Raw genomic sequence first — 22,541 nt, 5'->3', positions numbered from 1 at the left:
GTGTGAAAAATATTTGCCAATTTCTGAACCAAAGTTCAAAGGGCCAAAACAACAATTCTCCACCAATGAGACTACAGTGTATGCCTAAAATGAAATTTGAGCAAAATAAATAAATCAATAAACGAAGAAAAGGTATATTTCACTTAAATGTTTATATGACTGAAGATTTATATTTCATATCATTTCCAATCAAGCTTCACTTTTGTAAAATTATGCAAAAGGTGTGGAAATAGGATTTAATTGTGTTTATTTAAGGATACATAAAATGCCAGCAACGAAATTATCCTTAGGAAGACAAAAGGAAAAGTACGGAAGAGGATTAGGGCCAAGCAATAATAAAAAAATAAAACCATCTCAAGATTAAAGTTGTTAAATTTCGAGAAAAAATTCAAAATATAATGTTGAGAATAAACTCGTTAAATTACGAGAAAAAACTCGTTAAATTTCGAGAAAAAGGTCGAGATAAAATGTTGAGAATAAACGTATTAAATTACGAGAAAAAAAGTAATTATATTTCGAGAAAAATGTCAAGATAAATGTTGAGAATAAAGTCATTAAATTACGAGAACAAATTCATTAAATTATAAGAAAAATGTTGTTAAATTCTCATAATTTAACGACTGTTTTTCTCGTAATTTAATGACTTTATTCTCAACATTTTATCTAGACTTTTTTTCTCGAAATTTAATGATTTTTTTTCTCATAATTTAACAAATTTTTTTCTCATAATCTAACGACTTTTTTCTCATAATTTAATGACTTTATTCTCAACATTTTATCTCGACTTTTTTCTCGAAATTTAACGAGTTTTTTCTCGTCATTTAACAAGTTTAATCTCGAGATAGTTTTATTTTTTTATTATTGCTTGGCCCTAATCCTTTTCCGTAGAAAAGCCATTTAATTCCAAAAATCCAAAAATATAATTTCCACCACTGTCATTTCCACTACAAAATGAAAGATTATTTGAGATGATGGAAATTACATTTTCTGCCTGAACTGCAATGAACAAAATACAGAATTTTCAGACATTGTTGACATTTAAATAAGTTTAGTTTGAAAAATGTGTTTCTAAAAGCCCACAAAGGCCGAAAATGCCCATAGTTGAAGAAACACCCTTATAAGCGATTGTGGTATATTACAAAGAATTACAATGTAAGCAACTGCTGTGAAATGAGTTCACAAGTGTTGAAACAACTGTGTTCACAACTGTGAAATGATTGGCTCATTCAATATATACAAGCAAAATATTGGCTTGGTGTGGATAGTGTCTTTGATTATACTAATTATTGAGAACATAACAGTGACAACTATTCCCTGCTCTGTGTTCATATCCATAACCTCTTATAGCCAATAAAAGCAGCATTATAATTCTGCCACAAATAAAGATCATCACCCGCGCAGAGACATATTGAATGATTTCTAATAATCCTCCGGAAGTAGAGAAGGAATGTGACCTGGCACCTAACATCAGATCTCAGTGTGTGTGCCATCTGCTGTGGAGCACCTCCATAGGGCTGCTTTCATCAACACCTTCTGTTGAGCTCTTCACACTCGCAGCAGTGTGGCCTTAATCCTCCTTCAGCTGACCCAGCGTTGGGCCACTTTAATTGCAAAAATATTTCTCAAGAGCCTGTAAACAAGATGCAATCACGTTTCTCTATGATATAAGCCGACAAGGCCTGAGCTAGAATAAGTGCTGAGAGATTCAATAAAGGCCTGATCTGCTGTGCTTGCGAAAGGACTTTATTTGTCGATGCATTCTGTAAAATCAAAGCAATATTTAGTAACAGGCCCTGTAAAATGTCTGCAGCAGTTATGTAAGAGTAAGGCCTCTAAATCTATAAGCCCAAAAACAGGACATTAGAAAAGCAATAAAACCATTTTAATGAATTAATGGAATTGGGGTTGTATGCACATTATTTTCATGTTTTGCTGTTATTGTTAACCTTGTGCAAGGCCTGGTTGAATTGTGTCATTTTTAGTGTGTTGTCACCATGTCCAAAAGATGCTGTTTTTTGGCGGACGAACTTAGGAAACAGTAGTTAAAATGTATTTTCTCACCATCTCAACGACTGAATTCTGAACCATGCTGTTCGATGCAGGCGGGCGCGGGAAGATGTTTTGGGTTGGGGGTGCTGGGGTAATATATATTTTAATAAAGAAATAAATTGTTTCTTTATTATATAAAGACATAATATATAAAACATGTCAACGTCATGAAGCAGAACAAACAATTCCAGAAAACGCTCATTTAAATGCAGCATACAGCACACATTTTTTTGACAGAACATAGTAATATTTCAATCGTAATGCAACAAGGAATGTATTTGTAATATGGCATTTCAAAAAAGGGCTATTGAGGTATGTTTGCAGGCAATAAACGAGCCAGCACATCGAAAGAGAAAATAAATAATAAATAAATAAAACCCTTGTGTCCTAGCTTACAGACTTGCACTCCAAAGTGTGGTGCAGTGGAAATCCGCCAGTAGGTGGCAGCAAGTCACTGTTTTAATAAGTGAGTCATTGAATCATTCATTCAAATGAATTCGTTCAGAAACCTTGATTCTTTCAGGAACAAAACATGTTGCTCAGTCATGTTGCCCATAACTAAAAGCGTTAGTTCACCCAAAATAAAAATTCTGTCATTAATTACTCACCCTAATGTCGTTCCAAACCAGTATGACTTTCTTTCATCTTCGGAACACAAATTAAGATCTTTTTGATGAAATCTGAGAGCTATCTGTCCCTCCATTGCTTCAAAAAGTTATAATTTAGTCATGTAGTCATAATAAGATCGTAAAACTATTCCATATGAATTGAGCAGTTAAGTCCAAATTTTTCTGAAAAGGTTTGCTCTCGCGCATCACTCAGGTTCGGTTGAGCTTCTGTTTATGTTAGCTGATCAATGTTTATACAGTGCTTCCCACAGGTTTGAAATATACTAGCCGGGCGAAAAATCCTATTACCCACGGCACAAAAATGGTCTACTACATGTGACAAACAAACAATGTGTGATTTTTTTTAACAGTATGTTTATTTACTGAAATTAATTTTAATTAAATAACATATTACATTTAATTACATACTAATATTATGCATTATTATGCATTGTAAATTATGCAAAATTACAGCATTTAAATGGTTCACATTTTCCTATGTTCTCCTTGCTGTCATATAGTGTCTCTCTCAGTGAATGGGACACAGATTTTACTAGTAAAATTTATGAATAATATATGTGTCAAATAATGTTCTTAGTCTTTTCTTTCTGTGGGGGAGACTACAATCATTTACTATGAATTAAATGGAAATCAAATTAAATACAATTCATAGTGTAACCAAAATACCAATAATGCCCTAAAAGAAAAAGAAAAAACTTAGTGTGTGACTTTAATAAACAAGCCCGAAATACACCGGTACTCTTATTTTGAAATGTCTGTACTATTGCAGGCTGATCCTTCAGATTCTTACAATTGTCTAAAACATTTTATATAAAGGCCATAAAGTAGACATTGTAATAATTCATCAACTTGAGTTCATTAGCAATCGCTTGGCATAAATCTGCGCTTTTCATTGATTGAGAATCACTTTGAAGCAGTCTCTGTTGCGCGAGCTTGTAGAACGCGCAACAGCGCCTCCTTGTGACTTTGCAAAATGCAGCGCCCGTTTGAATGTTAGCGGGAGTAAACAGTTCTGCCGCACATATAACGAGCAGGTACGAAACGACTAGTTAATCGATCACGGATGGTTTCATTATCTTGCGCGGATATAAAAGTATAAGAGGATAAAAATAATAGAAGCAAAAATGTGTCTCCAAATATACTTGGGCGGCCGTTATTATACGTGGGCGGGCCGCCCAAGTAAAGTCTATGTGTGGGAAGCACTGTTATATGCGAGTAAAAGCCTAAATTCAATTTGTTCATCACATAAAGCGATTCTCTTCAGAAAATTTTGACTAAACCTATCTCTTTATGAACTTTTTGAAGCTTCAAAGTGTCAGCTGTGAAGGCAGACTGTGGAGGGACAGAAAGAAAGATGAACAAAAGCCTTACGGGTTTGGAACGACATGAGTAATTAATGACAATTTTCATTTTTGGGTGAACTAACCCTTTAATTCTGGGGGGCATTTTTGTTCATTTTGATCACATTTTTGCCACAAGCACCTGTTAAAGGGTTAGTTCACCCCAAAATGAAATTCTGTCATTAATTACTCTTCATTACTCACCCTCATGTCGTTCCAAACCCGTAAGACTTTTGTTCATCTTCGGAACACAAATGAAGACCTTATTGAAGACAGAATGCTGTCAGATTTCCTTCCATTGACTGCCTTTGCGACTAACACTTTGATGCTTCAAAAAGTTCATAAAGAGATCGGAAAACCAATTCATATGAATCGAGCAGTTTAATCCAAATTTTTTGAAGAGACTCGATTTAATTTAGGCTTTTACTCACATGTAAACATTGATCAGCGAACATAAGCAGAAGCTCAACCGAACCTGAATAACGCACAAGAACAAACCTCTTCCGGAAGCTCAAACGTGCCCAATGAGGTTCATTCTCATGTGTTACGCAGCACATTTGAGCTGCCAGAAGAGGTTTGTTCTTGCGCGTTATTCAGGATTCAGGTTCGGTTGAGTTTCTGCTTAAGGGGGTGAGTAATTAACTGAATTTTCATTTGGGTGAACTAACCCTTTAATTTCAGTCCCTGGTATGCATCAACCAAGATTCAGGAGAAATGAAATGATAGACCAACCTCATTTTTAAATAGTAAACTATGTAAGATTAAAACAGTTTAATAAGAAAAAAAAAAGGTTTGTAGCCCATTTAGCCCACAATTTACAGTTAAATTGCTTACTGAAGGTTTACTGGATTAAAATGTATTGATTTCTTTATAAAAGAGCACCCAGCACCCCTACATCCCACATCCCTGGATGCAGGTCAGATGTTATAAATGACACAATTACAAAAACATCTGAAATGTAAGAGAGGTACAAAATAAAGAATTACCACTGTGAAATCCTGCACAAGTCATGCTTACGAAAGTGGTTCGGGTTGATCAACTAGTTCAACTTCTTGACTGTCATTATTGGACTGATATGGATAATGAACTGATATGGCAAAACTGATGCCTGTTAGCGTAGTTACAGTAGGGTTTGCAACACCTCAGCAAGAATCCAGAGCTGATACTCTCTGGTTATGGTAAGGGGCTTTACATTTCTGAAATATGCTGTAAGTGGTAGACAATCATAACAGGTTGGAGCTGGCTGACCAATCAGAACAGACTGTGCTTTTCGGAAAGCGGGTTTTAAAGAAATCAAAACTAAAGCAGAGCGTTTAGACAGAAGAAGAAAACAAGTACTGCAACAATGTTAATTATAAGAAAAATGTTGTTTTTTGATCATTAAATGATGTAAACGTATTTTGTAAACCCCATAAACAAAATTATGAACCTGCAAATGAGGATAATCAAATGAGCAAAACAGACAACAATCAATATAATATGAATATACTGTGTATCCCTATTTGATTTATAAATAAAACTTAATATTTAATGAAAAACAAAATGAATTTCTAACTCATCAAATATATTGCTAAAAAAAAATTATCATTTATTGCAGTGAGGCTAGGGAAAATATCAAGTACAAATCTGAACTACAGACTTCGCTAGATCAGCAGAAAAAAAAAAAATCATTATTGTTGAGTCCTGTAGACTTAAAAATCAGAGCTTGGATAGTAATGTATGCAGAGAAAAGAGCATTAGTTCTGCTGACAGGACACCTGTACTCCCATCACAGACAGCTTTACATCTTTGTGTTGTTTGTTCTGACTAACACGCAACCTACTCTAAGGACCCTTTAAAGCAGACCGGTGGCACATCCTGAACAAAACAGTGAGTATGGAGCCTACGTACCCACGTGCACGCACACAGACACAAACACACGCCACGTCTGGGCGCATTACAAAGGCCTGCTGGGGGTCAGGCTACGCATCTGCGGCCTCTATTGATGTGAAGAGTCACACAGATGGGCCTAAACCGCCCCTGGAGAATAAACAACACAAAGGCAACATGAAACCACAATAACGTAATCTGGGCACAAAAGTATTTCATCACCACTAATAACTACTCGGTCAGGAGGCATCCAAACTAGTGAGTGTTGTTGTGAAATCGGTCAAGCTACTGACCATTAAAACAGATTTGTCTTTATTATAAATCTCACAACACAATGTCTATTACATCAAAACACATTTAAGGGTAAGGGTGGCTGATATACCGGTAGATATGATTAACCAGTAGAAATTTGTCGACCGCTAGAGATTTTGGACTATCGTCTCTATTAGGGCTGTCAAACGATTAATCGTGATTAATCGCATACAAAATAAAAGTTTGAGTTTGTATAATATATGTGTGAGTAATGTGTGTAATTAATATGTGTATATATATATATATATATATATATATATATATATATATATATATATATATATATATATATATATATATAAATACACACAAATTAATGTATATATTAAGAGAAATATGCTATTTATGTACAAAAAATTTATTTATATATAATATAAATTATATAAAAATATAAATAAATACATATACTTGTAAATATTTCTCAAATATATACATGGATGTGTTTGTATTTATATATACATAATAATTACACACAGTACACCCACATATATTAGCCAAACTCAAACTTTTATTTTGTATGCGATTAATCATGATTAATCGTTTGACAGCCCTAGTCTCTTTTGCAGTTATGCAACGTGATGTTTCTGTGCTGCGATACCAATATCTAGAAAGCAGGTTGGATGATATCTATATGTCAAAAGTCAAATGTATTTATATAGACAATAGTTATTGTACAAGCAGTTCCGATGTATAAAAATATAGTCTATTTTAAAGCTTAGGTCCAACTACAGCGAAAACGTGATCACCGCACTTTCAAACTAGATCTGGGAACCGAAAAAGACAACAACTTTGTTCTACCTCTGACAGATTGGCAACTCATTTGCAAAATGGACTGGTGTTGACAGCAGGCCACTGATGTCTTATATTCAGTGATATGTAAATAAAATGTCTCTCTGTAATGCTTATTCAGTGCTTTTGAGGCCACAATAATGCAACCTTTGAATTTTCTTAAAGGGTTAGTTCACCCAAAAATGAAATTTCTGTCATTAAGCACCTTCATGTTGTCCCAAACCAGTAAGACCTTTGTTTGTCCTCACAAAAAATAAAGATAGTTTTGATGAAATCCGAGGGTATCTGATCCACACATAAGCAGCAATGACACTGCATCTTTTGAGGTCCAGAAGGGTATTGAAAGACATGGATAAACGGTCAAAGGACTACAGTGCTTCAACCTTAATGTTATGAAGTGACAAGAATACTTTTTGTGTGCAAAAACAAAACAAAATAACGACTTTTTCAACAACATCTAGTGATGGGCAATTTCAAAACACTGCTTCATGAAGCTTCGATGCTTTATGAATCATTTGTTTCGATTCAGTATTTCAGAGCACCAAAGTCATGTGATTTCAGTAAACGAAGCATCGTTACGACATAAGTCTTTTGAAATTTCAATGGTTCACGTGACTTTGGCAGTTTGATACACGCTCCGAACCACTGAATCGAAACAAAAGATTCATAAAGCTTCGAAGCTTCACGAAGCAGTGTTTTGAAATCGCTCTTTGTTTTGTTTTTGAGCACAAAAAGTATTCTCGTCGCTTCATAACATTAAGGTTGAACCCCTGTAGTCATGTTAACCGTTTTATCGATGTCTTTTAATAGCCTTCTGGATCTCAAAAGATGCACTGTCACTCATTGCTGCTTATGTGTGGATCAGATACCTAAGGTCTTATGGGTTTGGGACAACATGAGGGTGAGTAATTAATGACAGAAGGGTTAGTTCACCCATTTTTGGGTGAACTAACCCTTTAAATTTTGGGGGCTTTTCTTATAGGTAATTAATACAAAGATGTGCAAACAACTGATTAATTGTGATTAATGAATTAATTTTATATTTTAAAAAATACCACTCGATAGCCCTAATTATTAGATTTTTCTCAAAATGTTGATAATAGTTTGAATGTACCACATCCATAACCCAGTGTTATTAAAGGATTAGTCCATTTTTAAATACACTTTTCCTGATAAATTTACTCACCCCTATGTCATCCAAGATGTTCATGTCTTTCTTTTGTCAGTCGAAAAGAAATGAAGGTTTTTGAGGAAAACATTTCAGGATTTTTCTCCTTGAAATCCTCCTACAGTGGATTTCAATGGCTACCAACAGATTGAAGGTCAAAATTACAGTTTCAATGCAGCTTCAAGGGCTTTAAACGATACCAGATGAGTAATAAGGGTCTTATCTAGCGAATCGATCGGTCATTTTCGAAAAAAATACAACTGTTTACAACCGTTTATGCTTAATAAACAAAATATCGCATTGAACGTACTTTCCGCTTCCGCATTCTTCATAACGCTTACGCTGAATGTCCTACGCCTTCCCTGTTCAAGTTACGGAAAAAAACTAAACTGGCGCTGCGTTCGCTCCATAAGTAGAATAGGGAAAGCGTAGAACATTCAGCGTAAGCGTTATGAAGAATGCGGAAGCGGAAAGTACGTTCAGTGCGATATTTTGTTTATAAAGCATAAACGGTTGTATTTTTTCCGAAAATGACCGATCGATTCGCTAGATAAGACCCTTATTACTCATCTGGTATCGTTTAAAGCCCTTGAAGCTGCACTGAAACTCTAATTTTGACCTTCAACCTGTTGGTAGCTATTGAAATCCACTGTAAGGAGAAAAATCCTGGAATGTTTTCCTCAAAAACCTTCATTTCTTTTCGACTGACGAAAGAAAGACATGAACATCTTGGATGACATGGGGGTGAGTAAATTTATCAGGAAAAGTGTATTTAAAAGTGGACTAATCCTTTAAGTTTTTCTGTGAGATGAAATGATCATATGTTTTGAGACATGACCACATGGGTATGTCCACTTCCTTCCCATCTTCTGCTCTTTAGATTAACCTGACACAATCATAACAGGGGTCTTCATGGATGTGGCTCAGTACATTCAAGATTTTACTCTTTATAAGAGACTGATTATGAGTTTCAGCAGCTTTGGCTGAAAGCGTTTTCCTTTTGTAAAAGTGATTGTTACAGATTTATTGTAAATAGTTCTTAAACTTTTATATTAAAAATACACATATATAAGGTATATAAGGGGCTGCGTGACAGACACAAATCAACTGGGCTGCATGAAGGGAGTAGTCTAAAAGAAAACATGGTTAAATTCACTCTCAGCTTTTACAATGGCAAAAAGAGGGAGGCATTTGAAAAGCTAATGTACCTACTGGATTTAATTACTCTCATGATTTATCCTGTGACTCACCGTTCATACTGTGAGAAGACTGAAATGCCCAAGACTTTCCACATGTGAACAACAAAACTCACCCTGAATGACCCACTGGATCATCCGCTTAAATTATGATCCAATCGCAGCTGGCTCGACCATGTAATGCAAGGTGCCAATATGATGTCAAAATCTGTCAGCTATTCATAGACTGCTCTGCTGTTATTGTTTTTTTGTTTTTTTTTAAAGACAATTCCTCAGCCAAAGAATAGACTGTACTAAAGCCCTTTATTTCCTCAAGCCCTGAAAGGAGTGCTGACAAAAACTCTAACTGCATTTTCATCTGTTACCTCTAAACGCAGTTCATTTCCGCATCTCTGCTGAAGTCATCATGGCATTCCTCATATAATCATGGCTTTACAATCCCATGACACTGTTCCAGCTCTGCGCTTTTCATTCCACATCCCTTCTTACGCCGCTACAGAGAAAGCGCTACATTCCTGTTGTGTTAGTACAGAACTCTGTAGGTTTGATGCAATGTAGCCTGTAATCAAAATGTAAGAACAGCAAACAGCCTAATTAAACTAAAAGGCATAAAGTTAATCAAGAATTGCGCAAGACACAACCTACATTACCTAAACCAGTGGTTTTGTTTCAAAACCTAGCTTTTGGCGACCCAACTCACTTCAAAACTGTTTACCTTAAACTAAACATGAAATGTATTAATATTACCAGGAACTTTATACAAAAAAAGTCTTAGCAAAACAATATGCAAAAAACATTAACATGACATATATTTGTGCCAAAATACCACAGTCTGATTGGAAACACATTCTTTAAGATAAGACACATTCAAAAACGTTTTCTCTTCCCTTTTAAAGTTGCGATGTAAAGGAAATATTGACAGATCGTTTCTTCCATATTGTGATGTACATCCGATTGAAACGGCTTATCGAAAATTAAAAAACTTGGTTCAGGACTTGGTTCTTTACATCAGTTGTATAGTGGATAGTGGCAGACTAAATGATTGGAGAAATCCAGCATACGTCAACAGAGAGAAGTCTGTCAATTCACCAGAAGATTGGAATTTTGATTAAGAATTACAAGGGGATTTTTTTCCATTTCATGCAGACTTTAAAGGTTAATAAGCATATTTATGTTTTCATCCTAACTATGCCAGCATTGTCTCCCTGCTATCCATGACCTGTGACCCACCGGTTGAGTTTAAACTGACTATTTTTCTGAGGGAACCAACGGAGATGGCATTTAAAGGGTTTAAAAAGTGATGGCCACTTTCTTGTACTCAAAACAAGCATTAGTCTGCGGTTGCTTAAACCGAATGACCTAATATAGTGCTATTTTGGCTAATGACTAATTCTCAAAACAAGAATTTTGATATGCAAGTGTGAGCCAACCTTATGATCATCCCCTTCAGCAGCTTTCCTAATCCAAACAGACAGCATACTGCAGTCAAACAGCCTTTAAATCTAGTTTGAGCAGCAGTATTTTATACAAGTACTTATAAACACAACAGGTCACCAATGCCACATTTTGCACTGGGATGACAGGCGCCCTGTCAAACCATGGATATCTGACTTAAGCTAGCTGTCATTACAGCTTGTCTGATACCCTTCAAACCTACATTATAAGCTTAGGATGATCCAAGACATTAACAACACCTTAAAACAGTATAAAAATTAAGGGACAAGCATGAGAAGGGAGACTAAAGAAAAAGGCATTTATGAGTCTGTGTTTGGCATGCTTGGAACTATTAGTAACAGTCCTGATATACAATCAATAGCCCACTCAACACATTACAAGATGCCAGACTCATTCATACAATTTTAGACACTTACAAAGGAGAAAATAAAGTCATATATGGGGGGGAAAGCCTGCTGTTACTTGAAACGTATTGTCTGTCTGCTCTGTAATCCATGCGGTTTCATGACAACAGCAAGATTTCCACCTTTTGCTGCAAAATGCAGTTAGGAGGAAGATTATAATGCAAACACTGGCTATATTGAGCGAATGGCTCTTTAGATATGCTGCTTATATATCAAAATCTCTGAAGATAAACGTAACGCACCAAAATCACATGCAACATGTCATTGCCGTGGAATTTGGATGTCTGGAGTTGAACAATAGGTGAGGGATGCTAGACTGTTATTGAATGGGCTGTTATGAGGTCTAAACAGACACTGACGCATCCTAAATACAGCGTGAAATAAAATTATAGTAACAACAAAGAACTTACCTTTATGATTTGCGCGTGAAGACTTTAAATGAATGAGGATGCTGCGGTATATTTCCGTGCTCATTCGCAGTCGTTTGGAGCTGAAAACCTTGCGTTGGGCAGCACCTACCAGCTTATTGAACCCCGCTGCATCATGAGCCTTAGATCCAGAACAGACAGACAGTTGTGCGAAAGAGGGGGAAACGGTCAAACAGACTATATTATTTCCCGCTGACACAATTAGCTGATCTCCATTTTTACACTATAGGAAAAAGAGGTCCGCTTGCATGATAAATAGATTAAATATGCTATATATACATTCTTTGTACAATGACTTTTTAGTTTTAAATCAACAGTTCACCCCTGTTTTCAAAATACTGCTGTCCAATTTTCTTAAAGGGACCGCTACCTTTACCACGTTCAGCTGATGAGCGCAGTTTGCGGTCCGTTCTATGAAATGTCAAGCATAAATAATGAACTTGACCTCTGGGTAAAATTATTAGGGTTAAACCTAATGATGCTTTGGAAAGGTTTTTATGTTTCCTGTCCAATGTATTTTATATTTTTAAGAAAAAAAGAAATAAAAAAAACTTGTATGAGAGTTATTATTTTAATAGATCTAGTACTAAGGCTACTTGTATGCTTATGCTAAGGCTACTTTAATTTATTTAATTATATATATTTTTAAATTAACTTACACCTAGTTTAATTGCCAAAATATGCATGAAATTGCAAAAGGGAAATTATTATTATTATTATTATTATTATTATTATTACCAGCCACTGTGGCTAGTGGTTTTCCAAAGTTACTAACCACTCAGCATTTTCCCTGGCCACAATTTTGACATCAATACCATAGTGAAAAACTGCTATAAAGATTGCTGTCACTTTAAGACCTGATGCACAGATCCACTCTGTTACACATTTCTCAACTGTTTACATTCACTTAAAACATAACTGACTGTGTTTACGTGAATACTTGCCAAGACTGGCTATTTTGACATTATTTTGTGTGTATTTGACTATTTAAACGCAATGAGCAGCAAAAAAGAACTCAGTTTAGCATTGAGAGGTAGCTTTATGTGCGCGCACTTTGGGTGCACAAAATCTGAGTAGAATTGTGCGCAATACATGCAATCTAATGCCAAAATTCAAGCCCTGTAACAACAACAATATTCATGGTGGGTTTGTGTGTCAACTCGCTGTCACAGTGATTGTGTAGCCATATATTCTGCTGAAAATGAGTATTGGAAGCGTTTCAGATATTTCAGTATCGATATGTATGGAAAATTGTTTTGACAACACTACATTGCACTTAGTTTATTATTTCAGATGCCTTTTTAAAAGACTATAAATGAAAGCTGTACAAATAAAATTCAACCTGCCAAAATGGCTAGTAGGAGTGATGCATTTGGCGGGTGTTAAGCCCAAAGTATACTTCACTTTTTACGTGTACGCGAGGGTCAGTGTGCAGTGCGCATGCCGCAAATTACGTCATCAGTTTTTGTTCGTCGGCCGACTAAGTTTTCTCAGTGTGCTCCACACCGTTGGCTGAAGTTGGTCCTCGATGGCTTTTTTCCGGCCGATTCGACATGTTGAATCGACGTCGGAGCTCGTCGGTCCGTCGGACCATCTGATCATTCTGATTGGCTGTTCAGCTACTGCCACCTGCTGGTTCAGAAAGGCATTTCATCTTACGCACGCGCAGAACGGACGTGCTACTTGGCCGTCGGCCGGTCGAGCGTCGGTTTGGCATGTCAGGGCAACTTTGGACATAGACGCTGCCGACGTGAGCCAACCCCGCAGTCTGCTTTCGTTGCCACTAGTTCGTCAGCGACGGCTTGGTGTGTTCCTGTCTTAATGCCGCTTTGACTGCTGGGTAAAGTCCTCTGCGTAGCTCACAAAGTTGCGGGCTTAGCTGAAGTGCGCATCGAGGGCGCATAGCGGCCGCAAAGGGGGCGCTCACGAGCACCCTTCTGAAACCCAAAATGATCAATGGGACACCTTACGGTCTCGTGGACTTAACAGATATGCGCACGCGGCAGCCATTGTAAATCCACAAGACCAAAAGTGCATAGAAGTGTGATTCAGCCTGCGTTCACCGCCGGATTTCGCACATGCGCATTTCTTTCTTTTTTTTAAATAATTAGTTTATTTTTATTTTTTATTTTTTTAAAGGTGCCCTAGAATCAAAAATTTAATTTACCTCGGCATAGTTGAATAACAAGAGTTTAGTACATGGAAAAGACTAGGGCTGGGCGATATATCGCATGCGATTGTCGCGCGCATTTTGTCAGTAAAGCCGGTTCCCTGATTGCCGCTAAATCGTCATCACCTGCTTTCAAATGGAGCGTCATTTAATAGACAGAACCGTAGATCACCTACAAGCGACGCAATATCGTGTTCATTATCGAAGGCGATTCATCTGCGATAATGAACGCGATATTGCATCGCTTGTAGGTGATCTACGGTTCTGTCTATTAAATGCCGCTCCATTTGAAAGCAGGTGATGGCGATTTAGCGGCAATCAGGGAACTGGGGAAATGCGCGTGACAATCGCATGCGATATATCGCCCAGCCCTAGAAAAGACATACGTTGAGTTTCAAACTCCATTGTTTCCTCCTTCTTATATAAATCTCATTTGTTTAAAAGACCTCCGGAAAACAAGCGAATCTCAACATAACACCGACTGTTACATAACAGTCGGGATCATTATTATGTACGCCCCCAAATTTTGCATATGCCAGCCCATGTTCAAGGCATTACACAAGGGCAGCCAGTATTAACGTCTGGATCTGTGCACAGCAGAATCATCAGACTAGGTAAGCAAGCAAGGACAATAGCGAAAAATGGCAGATGGAGCAATAATAACTGACATGATCCATGATTACATGATATTTTTAGTGATATTTGTAAATTGTCTTTCTAAATGTTTCGTTAGCATGTTGCTAATGTACTGTTAAATGTGGTTAAAGTTACCATCGTTTATTACTGTATTCATGGAGACAAGAGCCGTCGCTATTTTCATTTTTAAACACTTGCAGTCTGTATAATTCATAAACACAACTTCATTCTTTGTAAATCTCTCCAACAGTGTAGCATTAGCCCATTAGCCACAGAGCATATAGCCTCAAACTCATTCAGAATCAAATGTAAACATCCAAATAAATACTATACTCACAGGAATTGATGCATGCATGCAGCATGAATGACGAACATCTTGTAAAGATCCATTTGAGGGTTATATTAGCTGTGTGAACTTTGTTTATGCACTGTATAACTGCACTTATAGTCGAGAGCTCGGGAGGGCAGGGAGCGAGAGATTTAAAGGGGCTGCGCAGCCTGAATCGGTGCATAGTTAATGATGCCCCAAAATAGGCAGTTAAAAAAATTAATAAAAAAAAAAAATCTATGGGGTATTTTGAGCTGAAACTTCACAGACACATTCAGGAGACACCTTAGACTTATATTACATCTTTTGAAAAGACGTTCTATGGCACCTTTAATTAGTTTATCACAAGGTGGCAAACGCTGATTCACAAGGTAGTCAAAGAAAGACTGTATAAACAACAGACTGGAATGCATGCAAGCTACAGCGACAATGGAGGCCTACAAAGACGAGAGGTTGTCCGAAGAGGTTAGAAAGTACCCTTAATTTGTACAACTCTAGCATGAAAGAATGCAAAGATATATAAATGGGTTGTAACATGTGGTGAGAGATTTCTCAAAACTCGTCAAACGCCTGTGTACACGTACGACTCAAATGAAGTATACTTAGCAAGGCTCTGTGTTCGACTGTGCGCGTAAAAAACGAAGTAAACCTGGGGCTTAAATGTCAAGCCCTGCTTACACATTGCACGAGTCATGCCACCTATAGGCTAGGTTTGGATATGATGAGCTCAAGTAAATCTTGATTTTGGAATGACTAGATAAAGTACTTCAACATTTCTGTTCACTTGTCTGAATAATGCAGCTTGTTTAAAGAACTGGGCATCTTTTTCATCTGCTCATATCTCTTCATACTACTTCATACATACAAACAAAGAAGTTGTTTCACTAAGAAGAAAAAGAGGGATGGGATCTGTAAAAGATGTAGCAGAATCTGTATTGTTGTCATATAACATTTGCTGCTATTTTTCCTATCACATGCTTTTACTTGCTAATTTGAAGAACTGCTCAATAAGGTTCTTGAAATTGTGTTTATTCATCATTCTGACATCAATACGTAACATATGACTGTCATTAAATCTCTTTTAACTAATTAATCGTTTATCTTTCTCTTATCATGTTCAAAGAGGAAAAACATTCGACATTAAGAGATATTAGTGATATTTTACTCTCAAAGGGGCTCTGTTCGCGGCACAGGCTTCTGAGGGGTTTCACTTCACAGACCTTCCTGTTACCAAGCAACAGCTAAACTGAGCTGAAAATTGGAATTCTTGTTGTCAGGCAGAGGCAGACTCAACATCATTTTACATCACTAAATTCAAGATATATCAACAATTTTGCACATTTGCAAATCTAAGTTCATTATATACAGAGTGAAATCCTTCTACTGTTTTTACATCCTAATTTTTATTTTATTTAGACACAATGCATGCTTAATTCAATCAAGAAAAAAATGACCTCATCTCAAAAGTGGCACTCTAGGCTATGAGTTGCCTTACATTTTTGTCACTAAACATAATGAATCTATAAGTACCTACTGCATGTTATAAGGTAATTTGTCTGTGTATTCCTAAAATTTACAGCAGATATGCAACGATGATGCAATATGTATTATTGTATCACCTTCTTTTTTCTCACTTAATGTTTTCTTTTTATCAGGCTTTGAATCATCAATACGCTCAATGCAATGAGTGAGGCATTAGCATATGCTCTCCGTATGTGGGTTTGTTGTTCCAAGAGAACTACACGCTGCGCTGAAGGAGCCGCCAGACATTGTGTTGACACTGAGAGAGCAGATTACAAGTGACATTCAGCCTCTAGACCCATGAGGCAAAGCCCTAGATGACCCACTCTTGAACCAGCCGCCAGTTCTATTACACATGCTTGACTCCAAGCTCCTGAAATGCAGTGTGATTTTTAAAATTAAAATGATTTAGTCTAATGCAGAATCAGAGTCAGGCACAGAAACTCCATTTGAAGTAGCATATACCAGGAAAAGGTGCATTTACAATTTAATGCTGCACATATTTGCACTTGTGCAGAAATTACATTTGCAAAAATAATGTTTTGAAATTTAAAAATGAATTAAATATGAAATTATGAAACAGAAATGCACACATATATAAACAAAATAACAGAACTGATATTAATGGTGATGCTATATATGATGCAATATAGCAATATATATTTTTCTATCACGTATATATGCATTTAAATATTAGATAGATAGATAGATAGATAGATAGATAGATAGATAGATAGATAGATAGATAGATAGATAGATAGATAGATAGATAGATAGATAGATAGATAGATGGAGCAGTTACTTTATTAACTAAAACAAAAAAGTGATCTATACAAATGGTAAACAAAAAATAGTTCATAAGTAAGCACAACCAACACCAGACAATGAACTGAATGAATACAGGGCAATAAGGTAATGATCTAAACGGAAACAGGTGTAAGTAACTAATCAAAAACCATGGTAACCAATAATGAGTGTGGAAAATGGAACAAGAGAAACAAGAAACAATGTTAGGGAAAAAAATGACAAAAAGCATCCCCTCTGTAAAACCACTATCCCCCCTTACCATCCGCTTTGTGTTATGTATTATGTAAAACTTATCATTTAAATTAAATTTTAAAATTGTCTGTATAATAATTAACAAAAAAATAATAGCGATTGACCAATCAGAACTCAGTATTGTAACGAGCTGCGCACAGTCATGCCAGAGCTCTGATTCAAGCAAGCTTTTATCATTTTTCACGCTTGTTCAAAAGTCCATGTTTTTCCTGCGGAATTGGGTTACTTTAACACTGTTGTCACAAGTTGTTTTTTATGTCCCTGGGTTGAAGCAACCCCAAATAACATGATATTTAGCCCCTGGAATGAGAATTTTAATAGGAGAACCCTGGCAAAAATGTGGATTTTACCCCCCAGAACCCAGGGGGACCCCCTCCTGAAACACGATTAGGCTGATTTTGGGCTAGGTTTGAGTAGCAATTTGGCAGGTTTTGTTGTTAAAACCTGGCAACCCTGAAAGGATCAGGAGAACGGTTCAAGCGCATCTTTTGACGTTCTTTAAAGGTGCTAAAGAGGATGTTTTGTTTTATACATTTTTGCAATATTACTTGAAACTGTCTTTACTAACTGATAAAAGACTATTTATTAGGTGCACTGAAAGTAATAATATTAATATACATCATCTGTGCACGAGGTAGGGCCTTAAAAACATTAGCCAATCGTTTACGCGTAAACGATTGGCCCTCTGGCTTGTCAATCACTGCCGTGACGTTCCTTGTGAAAGACGTGCGCGGATTGGCTCTCTGGCTTGTCAATCACTGCGTGACGTTCCTTGTGAGAGACGAGCGCGGCTGCGCTCTCCAGTAACTTTCCACACTCCACAGGCGCCGCATGCAATGTTTTTGTCATGGAGACAGGAGTAACAACTGCAGATTATGAGTTACCTGCGGTGAGTCCGACATAATGAATCCAAAAAACATGACACAGCGAATGCCGGTGGTAAACACTCATGTTCAAATACTCGTGCACGAGTTTTGGGAGGCGTTCCTTTGAAGTGAGCTGTGAAGGAGGGGGGTTGTTCTTACGCATGCGCTCATTTCAAAAACTCAGTAACAGTCTTTGGATTCTCAGTCGACGAAAAGATCCTCTCTATCACCTTTAATGCACACATGCATATAGGCTATGTTAGCTACATGTACGTTTATTATTTAATTTAATAAAAAACTATGGGCTCTGTTCATACTCCACTGTTTAAAACGGCATTAACCATCCATTCAAGACACAGCTAACACTAATTGTTTGATACAAGAACTCAGGAGTTGCGTTTAATTCAGAAATAACTCTCTTCTTTTTGTCCAAACTATCTAATGTTAGAGCTCAAAAATAAGTGTAATTTGGAACTCATTTATACAGTTATTTTCATTAAAAATACATGTTGATAATGATTAAACATTTCAGCGCCCTCCAAAGGCACCATTTTAGGTATATAAAGGGATAAAGGGATATATATATATATTTGAAGTGCATATAACTACAGTCATGCTCATGTGATCATGTGATTTAAATCCATGGAAAATGTATTCAAGAAGGTCTGAGTGGCAAATCCGCTGGAAAACCGCAAAAGTGGAAAAGTGTAGTTTCTCACTGAGTCATGCATTTGGAAAAAACAATGTTTTCATCCTTAAGGAGCCGTACTTTCCTTTGCTTAATTTTATTCCACCTTCTGGGCCACAAATGGGGGGAAGCTGCACTGAAGCTTCAGTGATCTCAGCATATATCAGTGATCTCAGAACTCTGCTCAAAACAGAATGACCCAGAGCTACGTAGACTGACTGGTTTGATTCTCCACACCAATCTGCTCCTGTGCTTCCCTGGAGTACATGATATTGGTGAAATGACGCATTTTAGTCTGGGGGGAGAAGACTATAAAATATGATACAGCTTAATTGTTTATGCAGTTCAATGAAATGCTTTTGGATGCATTTGCTACCTCAATGTTGAATAATCAATATCAATAATGATTTCTGGGATTCATTTAAAGGTCTGACAGACAAAGCTTGGTGGATCTTCAGCGTTTGCTGAATCAGTTGCAGGTTCCCTTTTCAACAGGCAGCATCTGCAACCAATCCAAAACACTATGTAGGTCAAGTTCCCACCACCCTCCATAAAGACTGGTTGAGCACTGGCACATCAACAAAATCTCTTGCTCTCATTACACAAAGGGATTGCAGCTAGAGCTCAATGTCGAATCGTTCCCACAACTGGAATGAAAAAAATAGGACCTCAAATCTGAGGACATAACAAGAAATAAATGTGCAAGAGGTCAGGATCGGGAGGGAAAGGAAACCAAGACCTGAACTGAACTATGACCGGGGAATGGGAAGAATTATAGAGGATTCTAGAGACAGAAAGCTTCATTTTGACTGTTTATGCTTTGCTCGATTCCACATTTCTCATAACAGCAGCCTCACTGATCATACTACACCGACAAGCCCTCATGCAGGAAGGAAGCGTCTTCTGAAACAGCAGCCCAGTCAGGAGACTGAAACAGTCCAATGAAATACAGAGATGGAAACAGGAAAAGTGAGGGATGAGATCCTGAAATTCTTATTCAGCAATACTGAGTACAAAAAAGCTTTTATCCTGTGCATCTGCATCACTTTGATGGACACTGGCCGACACAAGTGAGGCTTTGTCAGGAAAAATCAGAATCAGTGAATATAGTCAGCCCCACTTGATGTTTTGAACAAAGGTCGTTTTCGGGTTATGCTCACAGCGCAGTGTAAAGAGGTCAAAGGGGTGTTGATATTTTGCCAATATCAGTTGGAGGGACTTGCTGATGTTTTTGTGTAGCTTAATCCTACAATATGTTCCTCTGTGAGAAACCCCCTCCAAGTATTGGCTGCGATGTGCGTGTTCCACATGTTGAACAAAAGTGCTATGAGCAATTGGGGGTGGAAAGAGCTCTTTTTTTATATGAATGTTCCATTCAATGTGCATATAAAACACAAACATTTTCCAGGTATCAAAATTTTTTAAGTACTGTTCAAAACAAGCTGGTAAAATGATTTAAAAGGAGTCTCTTATTCACATCAAGGCTGCATTTATTTGATCAAGAATAGTAATATTGTGAAATATTATTCCAATTTGAATGTTTTCTATTTTAAAATGTAATTTAGTACAATTATGGCGAAGCTGAAATTTCAGCTTCATTACTCCAGTCTTCAGTGTCACGTGATCTTCAGAAATCATCTCAAGAAACATTTCTTATCACATTTGAAAACACTTGTGCTGCTTAATGTTTTTGTGGAAACCATGATACATTTTTTTCAGGATTCTTAAAATTCATTATTGCAAAATTTATAATGATGGAATTATCTCGACTGCACGTGATTCTCACCAAATAATAAAAAAGTGGACAATAAATAATTATTTGAGTTGAAATTATTTTAGAATCTTACCTGTGAATTATATTTAAGTTTCCGGTAAGAAAAAAGTAGGCTAGTTTATTACAATGTACAAAAGTCTGGCCTACCAACAAGACAAACTCAGGAACAAGATACAGTAATATTAAAGGCCCGCTGAAGTGTCTTGAAACGCACAGCATTATTCAATGTGTTGATGTGATTTCAACTGAAACAGGAAGACAGGGCGATGTATATCGAACAACCCCGCCCCTTTTTTTTTTTAAATAGCCAATAGCGTTTCGTTTATATCACAGCTCGGCCAGAACCGTTAAACTCAGTAAAACCTCCGTTTCCTTTTAATATCTAACTGTTTATCCTCATAATGTACTTTATATCGCTTATATACAGCATTCTGTACAGAATTCGAATGAGTCCGATACCTTTTGTGGTCTGTGCCGATTCATGCATATGATCCGCTCTGTGCTTTCGTGTCTCTTGACCGGAGCAGACTGTGCTCAAACTGCGGCGGATGTGAAAAAAATATTTACAATGTCTGAATCGTTCCCTATTCTCTATATAGTGCACTATGTGCCATTCACCATGCAGAAACTAGTAAATGTGGGAACAAATGACCGATTTCAGCCGCAGCTTCAGTATCTGTAAGAGTGTAGGAGGAGGTGGGACTTCAGACTCTAGAGAGCATTTGATTGGACAGAAGATTTGACGAGAAACTGAAGTGCGATGTGATGTCATGAAAATCTGTGATCCATTTAAGCGGAAGTGAGAGACTGTAAGATTTGAATGCTTATATCTCCTAAATGCGAATTTTGTCATTGTTTTGGAACACACCAGCTTATTCATAAACTTAAGGCTAACATATTCATACTAAAAGCTAAAAAACTAAAATTTTGATTTCAAGGGGACTTCAATACTGAAGTGCATTTTCAGTACAGATAATGGAGACTCTAGATGGCGATAGTTGTGTTTGTATATCAGTCCACTAACGGTAACAGAAACAGGTGTGGTGAGAAATCGAGTCCCCCCAGGAATGTGTCAGAGATCATATTATTATAGGAAGATGAGAGGGTCTGTATCTCTTACCATTGGAGAAAGCATAACGGCTAACTTATTCATGTACGGCACCTCTCAGCCTATCGTGTCGCCATTCAAAACTCCTTCCTGCTTACCGCCAATGCGTATCAAAGCCACTGGAAGGCAAGCCTGCAACGTTTAGCCAAAAAACCGTAACGGCTAATGCTAATGCCCCGCCCCCGGCGGTACGCAGGGAAGGAGACCAGAGGCCGTTTTTTGAATGGATGTCAATGGATGAGAGGCTTCACTATGCTGAATAAACAGCTTTTGTGGGGAAACAGCTAATCATTTAATTAATCGACTGCCTGTTTGCCAATCTTTAGCATGTTTTACAGTAAACAATACTTTCGTTAGGAACTATATGTAGATTTTAGCTTGATAAAAATGTATTTTTTTAAGAAAAGGCAGACTATACAATCTCTGTGCGTACCGCCCGTGCTGCCAGTTAGCATTAGCCATTACACTTTTTTGGTTAAAGTTGCAGGCTTGCTTCCAGTGGCTTTGATTGGGTCTCCTTTAGGACCCGAGTGATCCCATTGGTTCAATGGACATTTAATGGGTAGTATTTTTAGCACCTGATTATAATCCCTGCAAAATCACGTTATGATAAACGTTTAAAATGCGTTATAATGACAATTACTGTCTTTTAAATTATAGTTCATATACTAGTATATATCTGAAGCTATAGGTTGTAAAATCAAACAGTTCTTGCTGTTTTTTAGTTAGCTTATTTACTAGCATAGCATACA

The 22,541-nt window shown here is 37.0% G+C and overlaps 1 protein-coding gene across 2 annotated transcripts in view; it reads right to left on the bottom strand.

Moving 5' to 3' along the window:
- Positions 1 to 11,927, bottom strand: part of fam110b (family with sequence similarity 110 member B) — a 48,628-nt gene extending 36,701 nt beyond the window's left edge. The window contains exons 1-2 of one of the 2 annotated variants that reach the window (XM_048163530.1): positions 11,622 to 11,927; positions 9,718 to 9,911 (exon numbers count right to left, since the gene is read on the bottom strand). The gene's annotated coding sequence lies outside the window, so the exon portion shown is untranslated. The remainder of the gene's footprint in view (positions 1 to 9,717; positions 9,912 to 11,621) is intronic. The other variant, XM_048163529.1, reaches the window with a different exon arrangement.
- Between the last annotated feature and the right edge of the window lie 10,614 nt (positions 11,928 to 22,541).

The sequence above is a fragment of the Megalobrama amblycephala genome, linkage group LG17 (assembly GCF_018812025.1).
Source record: "Megalobrama amblycephala isolate DHTTF-2021 linkage group LG17, ASM1881202v1, whole genome shotgun sequence".
Classification (NCBI taxonomy): domain Eukaryota; kingdom Metazoa; phylum Chordata; class Actinopteri; order Cypriniformes; family Xenocyprididae; genus Megalobrama; species Megalobrama amblycephala.
Note: the sequence above shows the minus strand (reverse complement) of the source record. Positions and strands in the feature narration are given on the sequence as shown.